Below are 10,903 nucleotides of genomic sequence, written 5' to 3'. Positions count from 1 at the left end.
AAGCTGCATATTTTAATTCTGATATGCTTATAAAGGTAAAAATATTATAGCCACCTGGACCTTCTTTTTTATAAAAAACAAGTTAAGCCAGAATATAATTTTTTCTTATTGTGCAAACTGGTAAAACTGTTTCAGCATCGCTAAACTACTTGAACATAAAGTACTAAAAATTTGAAACAACAGCCCAGTAATTAGATACAAGGAAATTGTGTCAAATGTAAAAGGAAGTTTTTGTAAACTGTGTTTTGTTTTAGGTTTGGATTGTAATCATACAAATTGAGTCTCTAGATAACATCTAACATATCTACAGGGCCCTAGATTGCAACATTTTTTTAACTAGAATGTAATATTATGTCTTAAAAATTTTTGTTTTGTTTGTGATCTTGTTTTGAAGAAATCAGTCTTACTCCAAAAAGCACAAGTAATGGGGAGGGTTATTGTAAAGATTTAAGTAAGATAATAAGGAGATAGCACTGTCATGGAAATGCAATAACAGAACTGGAGGTCATAGAGAGTTGAGCTGGAGGTTAATTTTGGTTTCAAAATGTCTTAGCTTGGGCTGCCAAAACAAAATACATATGGTACACTGAGAGGCTTAAACAACAAAAATTTATTTCTCACAGTTCTGGTGCCTGTAAGTCCAAGATAAAGGTGCTAGTAGATAAGGTTCAGGGTGAGAAACCTCTGCCTGGCCTGCAAACTACCAACTTCTCACTGTGCTCTCCTATGGAGGAAAGAGAATGGGCTCTGGTGTCTCCCTCTTCTTGTAGGGACACTAATGCCATCATTAGAGCCTGACCCTCATGACTTTATCCAAATCTAATTATCTCCCAAAGCCCTTACCTCTAAATACCACCACATTAGAGGTTAGAACTTCAACACATCAATTCTGGAGGAATACAAACATTCAGTCCCTAACACAAGGCATATCCTGGGACATGAGGAACAGGGCCTTGAAAACACTGAATACAGAACTTGGCCATTACTGTGACTAAACAACATTTCCCATTAGCCTCTTTTTAGCCCAATACCAAATGCCTAATACCCAATAATCAATGCATTGGTTTTCTCTAGTTTTTCAGAAACTACTCAAGAATGGATCTGATAATCCTTTGTTAGCGTTATTTGGAGCAAATATACAGTTAGTTTTATTCTCTCTGCATGACTGTATCTTGCCTCTCTGAAAGTTTTTAAATCTGTATTAGGAAATCTTATTCATGTCCCAGAAATTTTTTTAAAAAGACTAAGTGAAAAACTTGAAAATAACATATACAGATGATTGCAAATGAAGGTGGAAATATGGCATGGGGAAAGCATGTTCATCTCTAATTTCATGAAGAAAAAATAAAATTGAAATAGTCTGCATTTATTATGAATCTATAACCTTTAGGCCTACTTGTTTAAGGCTAAAGTTGCATGTGGAAAGGTATTTTAAAAGTTTTTCATCAAAATCAGAAGTAAACACCTACCACCATATCCCAGAAATCTATATTCTCCTGCATTACATATTGCATCTTTGAAAGAAAATGTTGATCACATTACATGTTTGAAAGCAAAATTTATGTGTGGGTGAAGGAATGTATATATAAAATCACTTGTGTTTCTTTCACTGTTAATCTTCTTCTAAAGGGCCTCAACAATGTTTCCAAACTCAAGTACAGAAATTCCATACGAATATACAGTACTTTTTAATATATTATATAAACAAACTTTCCCTTTGTAATATTTAGGACACATGCTCCATCAATAAAAGCTCAAGAGGGGACCTCCTTGGTGGTCCAGTGGTTAAGATTTCGCCTTCCAATGCAGGGGGTGCAGGTTCGATCCCTGGTTGGGGAGCTAAGATCCCACATACCTCACGGCCAATAAAAACACCAAAACAAAAAACAGAAGCAATATTGTAACAAATTCAATAAAGACTTTAAAAATGGTCCACATCAAAAAAATCTTTAATAAAAAAGGTTCAGGGAAGTCTTCTTAAAACATTTATTATTTCTTATTTTATAATGAAAAAAATGCACACCCATTATAAAAACTTGGAAAACAAAGAAAAGCATAAAGAAGAAACAGAAATAACTCACAATTTCACTACCACCAAATATATAGTTACTGAAGCTAAACAGTCCTTAACTAGTTTTTAGTTTTTCTTTGAAAACTTGGGACATTTTCTCACTATAGTACTTCTTTGAATGTCACATATTAGATTCCAAGATAACTCTACGTACGCACTCTCAGAGATTCTTTATTAGAGGAAACTAAACTTAAGTTCCTTCCTATATCAGCTTCCTCTCCAGATTTCCATTTTTCATTAATGTCCCACTAATTCCATTTCCTTAGGCTCAGTGTCAGAATCATGTTTGGTTCATTTCTATCTTCAAAAGTCTTGTTGATTTTTCTCTATATCTGTCCTGAGACAGACAGATGTTCTTTAACATCATGTGTTATGTTCTTTAACATGGGACTGTAGCCAACCTGGGAGTTAAAATTAACTATCTCTCAAGAACACAAAATAAAGCATATAAAATCTTCCTCTGAGAGTTAAAAGCAACAAGTCAAATGTTAAAGAAAGTGTATCTATTCAACTAAAAGTGACCAAATCACCTGCTTAACTCCAAGGCAATTAAGAGTTAACCATGACCATTGCTTGAAAGTATTAACATACCCTATAAAGGAATGAGTCCATCAGAAGGGAAGATAGCAAGACTGGAATGCCATGGAAAAGGAAAGTTACAGAACAAACATGTTGGGATGAAAAGTATTCATACATTTTTGAATTAATACATTTTGATAGTGTGAATTTTTAATAATGTCATGCTGGATCACTGCCTAACAAGCCTGCTTCAGAATGATCTGATACCAGATAACAGCACTTTGATTTACTGGTTATACCTCCAATCCTTTGCCATGATTAGGAAAATGGATAAGATTAAATGACTTTTATCTGCCCATAGAAGATAACCCCAAAGATTATGGCTTTATTGTCTTATGTTAATTATTTTCTAATTCAGGATTAAAAAAAAATAACTACATTAAATACCAGTTATTATATCTTCCTTTAAACTAGACTTTTAATCTTGCAAATTCTATCACTAGTGAGTTAAATAAACTTAGGCAATAATATCTAAAGTATGGAAATGGATACATCAGATTATCAGTAACTGACATCAGTAAACATATAAATCATCCAATTTCTCTTACTCTGATTCTAGTTGTTCCGATTATCATTTGACTTCCCAGTGGCATGCTTTCTGGAACAGAATGTGCTGGCCAGATACATCAAGCATCTGGCCTCCTGATTTAGTGTAAGTCCATCTTTAAGAGACAGACGTATTTTTTGGTGTGTATACAAAATCTGGTCTCTAAGAGAAATGAAGGACAGGTTCTAGATCATGACCAAGTTGTTAAATTTATGCTAGGCAACCAGTTAGCCTTCCTCTGTCTAAACATGTCTTAGTGAGCACCTGGCTGTCCTTTACTTCTGTCAAGGAAAAGTTGCCCCTGACCTGATCTGGGAAAGAGTCGTGTGTGTCATAGGATTCATAACCTCCTTCTGGGAAGAAATCTGTTTTCCTAACAAAATGTGTTAGTAAGGTTTTGATAAATGCATATGAGATTACAAATTTCTGGGGAGTTTGCCCACAACTGAATTTCAGTTTAGAGTATTAATCTTTAACTAAATATTCTTTCCTTTTAATATCTGCTCTACTCTCATAATGGTTATTTAACCTCTTTTTCCAGAACATGTCTCTACAAAGAGAGCAATCTTAGAATTGGTTTGCTTGAGGCCTTTCTCTTGCAGCAAGATTATAATGCAGTTTTGATTGTTTACTTCTTTCAGTTTCTTTAAGGCCAACAGTCTTTCCTGTCCATTAGTCCTCTAGTTTTATCCCATTCTACTTACAGCAACCAGATTATTTTTTATAACGTCCCTTATATGTCACTACTTTGACTAAAATATCAATGGTTCATTACTGACTACCAACCAGTACAAACCAGTAGCACATAATTTATACCTCAAGTCATTTTCTTAATCTGAGGCTTCACTGAAGGCTTTCTATGCCAGACAAAAAGAATCATTTACTCAACAAAACTCTGTTCTTTTTTCCCTGTTGGTCTTTCTTTATGCTTTTATCTAAACTCTCCTCTCTTACTCCACTTTCATCTGTTAATATTTATATGTAAATTAGAACTGAAATACCACCTATAATGTATACCTTATCTGTTCAACCAGAATTAATCTCTTCTGCTTCTAAAAATGCATTAATTCACCAAGATATTTTTTCTTCCAGTTTTAGTGAGATATAATTGACATACAGCACTGTACAAGTTTAAGGTTTACAGCATAATGATTTGACTTACATACATCATGAAATTATCATACTAAGTCTTGTAAACATTCATCATCTCATATACATACAAAATAAGAACACTTACGATGTACCCTCTTAGCTTTCACATACAACATACAGCAGTGTTAATTATATTTTTTATGTTGTACTTTATATCCTTATTTATTTTATAGCTGGAAGTTTGTACCTTTTGACTGCCTTCATCTTCTTCCTCCTCCCCCCAGTCCCTGCCTCTGGTAACCACAAATCTGATCCCTTTTTCTATGAGTTTGTTTGTTTGTTTGTTTTTGAAGTATAATTGACCTACAACACTATGTTAGTTCCTGTTAAACAACATAGTGATTTAATATTTCTATACATTCAAAGTGGTCATTATGATAAGTCTAGTTACTACCTGTCACCATACAAAGATATTATATAATTATTGATTACATTCCCTACCCTGCACATTTCATACCTGTGACTCATTTCTTGTGCAACTAGAAGGTTGTACCTCTTAATCTCCCTCACCTATTTCTTTCCTCGAACCACCTCTCTCCCCTCTGGCAACCACCTATTTGTTCTCTGCATCTATAACTCTTTCTGTTTTGTTATGTTTATTTGTTTTGATTTTTAGATTCCCCATATAAGTGAAATCATACAGTATGCATCTTTCTCTGTCTGACTTACTTCACCTAGCATGATAGGACTTCTGGTGGAAATGAGCTTGGCAGGTTCCAGGTAATTCAGCTTTCCCTACTTACTATACACTACCCTTGATAAAGAAACCAGCCACTATAACAACAAAAGGTCACAAATCCTTCAGTAGAAAAAATATATTTATATCTTCAAGAAACTAAAAAATACTTAATGCTTTACTGGACAGATACTGTGACAGCTTTGAAATATATGTAAATAGTACTCTTTAGGGAAAACATTTTGAAGCTTACATTTTTATATTATGTCTGGAATATCAGCCTTTTCTGAATCTAACCAGTCTTACCCCCAGCCATCCCCAAATATCACAAGACAATTTTTAAACAGAGTCCTGAGGTGCGTATTTTTACAAGTTTTCTATTTTTATATTTTTAAACTTGTAATTAAAACATAATTAAGAGATAGGTGTGTGAGTGCTCCCTTCATTTCCTTCTTAAATGCAGATTTTAATAAATTTTAAAATATATACTATTTAAAATTTTAAGTCTATAACCTTATGTTCCATACCACCTTGTATCATAGTAATGGGAATAGATCTCTCTCAAGGTCATAAACTTCCTGAGAGCAGGAAACATGCTTCATTTACCTTAGTACCTGCTTACTGATTACACATTTTCTTGCATAATAGTTATTCTTAATACCTATTTGTTGAATAAAGAAAATACATATATATGTAATTTCCATAAGGAAAGGCTTTGCAACATTACAGATTCTAAATTTATCTCATTTTTTTAAAATAAGATAATAATAGTAAGTAGTGTTATGACGACTGTATTGTTTATTACCATTGACTCGGAATCTAGCAGTCTTGGTCTGTAGTAGGGTAGCAAGTACATTTTGAATATTGAACTAAAACTTCTCTGACTGTATTCAACCAAATGAATATTGGTCTTCAAAGTAATCAACTCAGGAGTCCACCTGCTCTCTCCAAAGATTCAACCCTTGCTCAAATGTTACTGAAAAAGAAAAAAGCTAATTGACTTCTGAATAAGATTTCAGGCTTCACAACAAAGTCAGATTGGCTTCCTTACACATCTGGTCATTGACCAGTCACAGCCACTAACTAACTCTACATTCCAAAAAATATTTTCTGTTTCAGTAGACTTTCTATAATAAAGTAATAGTTGAGGAAGTACTCAGACTTAAATAAAAAATGTGTTCATTTGATGTAAAAATTCAGGTTTTAGAAAAAAATTACCAATACGTTAATGAGGAAATCAGCTCCTCTGTAATACATGGATGCTGTCAGTAGAAAGAAAAAGTCCCAACATAATAATTGAGCTTAAACATTTGATTAAACAATGTAACTGTTTTCAAGTGTGTATTATTAGCTTAAGTTCCTAACAGTCTTTCTGAGCTTTACTAACTCAAGACTCATTTCCCTTTATCTGAGGAGTATCACAAGCTGTCTCCTCTCCCTGAGAATCACAAAGCCTTGTGTGGTGATTACCGGGTAGTGCTTGGGAAAGCCCTCAGGTTGTACTCACATATAAGTTTTAAAAGCTTATAATCTTGATGAATCACATAACTAGGATGTGGTGGTGGCTACTGCATATGTATCTCCTTCCTGAAATGCAGTTATTAATCATGGCAAAGTGTTGGGAGTCTTTGCATTCTGCACCTATGGCCTTTATTTCCACCATAAAAACCTAAGCTCTAATAGTCAAGGTATCAACATGTAGTATATTCTAAAGTATACGTGAGATCCCACTGTCTATAGTATCTTAAGGGTCGTTATCAATTCTCAATCATCAAATTTATGTGCAACAACCAAGCATGCCCAAAAATGTTGCCTTTTCCCTCTACCAGACATTTTTTAATCAGATAACAAATCAGGGTGAGTTTAGTCAAGGGACTCATTTTCCTCTGGCAGTGATTACATTAGCTGTCACAACTGGAGCTAAAGTCATGTACTTTGGGTCACATTTTCCTTGATCCAGTTCTGTTCCTACCTTTGGCAATATCAACAGCTGTGATTATTATAACTACCCACAGGTGACAGAACTCAGCATTTCATTGTTGGGGGGAAAAAGGCAGTGAAAACGGATGGAAGGTGTAGTATCTATATAATGTTTATGACATTCTCAGGTACCATACAGCTAAAAGAACAAACACCATTTAATCATGCCTGCCTGGGCTAGAGCAGAGGGCACCATATATGGGCAATCGCTCAGGCCATAATGCATTAACAATTTCTGCCCCAGTAATTTGAGTCACATTGAAAAAAAATGTTGCAGTTATTTCAAATCTCTTTCTAACCTCAGTCCTACTGGATGCTACATTGGTGTTCTTTCCTGATACTCTTTGTTCCTTATTTCTTTCCAGATCAAGGAGAAATCAATGTTTAAAAACAATCTTTCTAAAGATTGATATTTGTTCTGTAATCCAAAATAAAATTATTTTAAAAATCTGATAAATCAGATTTATCAGAAGATAAATGCTAATTTCTCTGAAAACTAAATTGGTTAGTGGGCAACCCAACGTAAGTTCATATACATGCACCACAACAGTTTCCAAATAATATAAATGAAGAGTTTCCCAGTTTAAAGTCAAGCAAGTGGTCTCACATGTGAAATATGCTGCATCTTCAGCATACAGACATTTCTGCCATTACATTTTGCGCTGAGTTTTAACAGTAAAAAGAAACTCTACTGGGGACCAGGGCTCAATTGTGAAAGTTTGCTTTTCATTTTCTTGTTATTTTAGCTGCATCCTTCCCTCCTTACGCAAAATCCACCAAGGTCTTTTCCTGGCTGGTATTTTTGGAAGCAGTTGACCTCCTTTAAAAGCTTTAAATGACTGAAGTATTCTATTAGATGTGTCAGGAAGAAGAGTTTTTGTGAAGCAGGTAAATAAACACCTATACAGAGGTGTGCCCCAGCCCTTAAGTCCTAAAGACACATGAAAAACTCTAACTTAGTTCATAATTCTAAACCAGTTTAATGTGGAAGCTCTTGATTTGCAATGACAGAAATGATTTTAGAAAATGTTTTTATTTGTTTGAAATTCACCCATCCATCTCACAAGCCCTGCAGATGCTATATCCCTTTCCATTTACATGTGTGTGCATGCATTCTCAATTTGACTCTCTGAAAATAAGCTATTAAGTGTCCCCGAGCTCTGACTGATACACTGGAGATGGCTTAGTGAAAATAAGAACTTGATATCTTAATCACAGTTCATCTTGAGAGCAAGAGCCAAGGGGTGAAAGCGTTAAGTCCTACTTTCATCTTTTGATACTTCTTTCTGGTTCTATGCTGAGTACCCTTGAGGTTAAAGGTAAGCTAGGATGCAGCAGCCCTGTCACCACCATGGTGGCATTTAGGGATGGTGGGGAAAATTCCTCTTGCCACTAAACCATTCAGGGGCTTTACACAAATCAAGAATCCAAAAATATGCCGCATTTCCTCAGCATCCTTTAATTCTGCAGTACATTCCACTCTTTGCAGCCAGAGTTATAGTTGTTATAAACACATTAATGGCTTCTTACATGAAAGCTGTGTCTTTTTAAAGCCTAGATCATATTCACAAGCTGAGTTGTCTTTACCTTGTGAGTATAAGCAACATTGGCGTCTAGCATAAACTAATGAGTTGAAGTGTCTTAGATACTCAACTGTTCCATCTTGTAAGAGAATTAAATTGGAAATATTTGGAAGCTAAAAGACCTTTAATTCCTGAAAAAAAATGCTGGTTTGCTCTTTGACTACAGTATGTGTATATAACCAGTTTACAGAATAGGTTGAATTATGGAAAGGAGGGAGTGAGGGGGTACAAACACAAAACATTTTATGTTTCCCAATCACAGCTTTCAACCACGCTATGATAATGTCATTATTCTGCTCAAAACCCTATAATAGATTAAATGCCAATACTCCCCTCCTTGCCCTGGTTCCTTGTCTGCTCTCTTCTCCCACTGCTGTCTTCCTGACCTCCTTGCATGACAGTCATGCTCCTTTCATAGGACTTTGCATAGCTGTTTCCTCTTCCTGGAATGTTGCTTGACTAACTCGCTTCAAGTCTTCATTTAAACTCCATCCTCTCATTGAGATCCACCTTGATTAGTCTATTTAAAAATGAAACTGTTCTCCCTATTAAATACCTGATTTCCCTCACTTTGCAATATTTTTTTTTTTTGCCATAGCACTTTTCACCTTCTAACATAGAATGCAACTTACTTACTTTTCTGTTTATTATTTATTGTCTGCCTTCTCCCATCACTATGTAATATCCATGATTACAAGGACCTTTGTTTTGTTCTGTGACCCACCTAAATCACTGAGAACAGTTCATCCTATAGTGTGTGCTCAATAAATCTTTAAATGATGTAGCTTGTCATTTAAGGCTGTTTGGCGGATGTCTTAATATCCAAATCACTTTTAGGTAAAAGAAAAGATCAAGCCAATTTAATACAGTTTAACATTTTAATGTTATATTCTCCTTTGTGTCCAACACTTACTATGCTTCAGTCTGAGGGACTTTGAGAGCATAATAATTTACTTTTCACTCCTCCTGTGAAGGCCCGTTTCTTGTTTGTTTGTTGTTGTTTTATTCCTAGGTATTTTATTCTTCTTGATGCAATTATGACCAGTTTTATGTGTCAACTTTGTTGCGCTATAGTCATCAGTTATTTAATTAAACACTAATCTATGTGTTGTTAAGGTATTTTACAGATGTGATTGAAGTCCATAATCAGTTTAAGTAAGCAAAATTAACCTTGATAATATGGATGGGCCTGATTCAATCAATTTAAAGGCCTTATAAGAAGAACTGGGGCTTCTTTTAAGAAGAAATTTAACTTGTGGATAGCACCTTCAACTTGTGCCGAAGAGTTTCAGTCTACCCTTCCCAAAAGCCTGACCTCCAGATTTCAGAACTGCACAGCCAGACCTCACAATTACGTAGGTTAATTCCTTTTTTTTTTTTTTTGCGGTATGCGGGCCTCTCACTGTTGTGGCCTCTCCCGTTGTGGAGCACAGGCTCCAGACGCGCAGGCTCAGCGGCCATGGCTCACGGGCCCAGCCGCTCCGCGGCATGTGGGATCTTCCCGGACCGGGGCACGAACCCGTGTCCCCTGCATCGGCAGGCAGACTCTCAACCACTGCGCCACCAGGGAAGCCCCCATTACATTTCTTAATGCATACCTCCTACTGGTTCTGTTTCTCTCGTATAACCCAGACAGATACACCTCCTATATAGCCAACCCCCTTAAATGTGTGTTGAGGCCACAGCTGAATCAGGGAAAAGAAAAACTTTTTTTTTTTTAATCGACTAGGTGTTGTGGTTTTATTTTACTCACACTCACAGGTTACTGATGTCTTTTGTGAGATAGACTGGATAGTCAGGTGCTGCATGGAGCACACAAGAGAGCTTTTAGGTATGTGGCAGAGATCTCCCTTCTGCATATTCCCCAGGAAGGAATATGTGATCTGATCTGTCATTTCTGGACCACTTCAACTACCCTCAACAAAAATCTGCCCTATAGCCTCTTGATTCTGTTTTCCTCACCTGGAAGCCTTCCCTCTTAGGTCAGGTCTTGCAAGACATTTCAAACCTTGGTATTTTTGTGACACACACCTTAAGTTTATACATCCTTGACTCATCATATAATGGGAGTGACAGTGCTCCATACTGTATCCTCTCTCACCCTTTCATCTTTCTGCAGTCCTCTTCTGCTCAAATATACACAGAGCAAATCACAAGCTTGCTGTCAAAATCCAACTTGAGAATACGTTGTTCTATCCATCTCACAGCCATTATGATATTCTCAAGGGATTTTCTTGGCAACCTACTTACTTGTCATCGAGTGGGGCTGCAGAGGGCAAGCACACAGAAGAGAGAGAAAAGCCACAACAATTCCC

Source organism: Stenella coeruleoalba (assembly GCF_951394435.1).
Source record: "Stenella coeruleoalba genome assembly, chromosome: 11".
Classification (NCBI taxonomy): Eukaryota; Metazoa; Chordata; class Mammalia; order Artiodactyla; family Delphinidae; genus Stenella; species Stenella coeruleoalba.
This window is presented reverse-complemented; position numbering follows the sequence as displayed.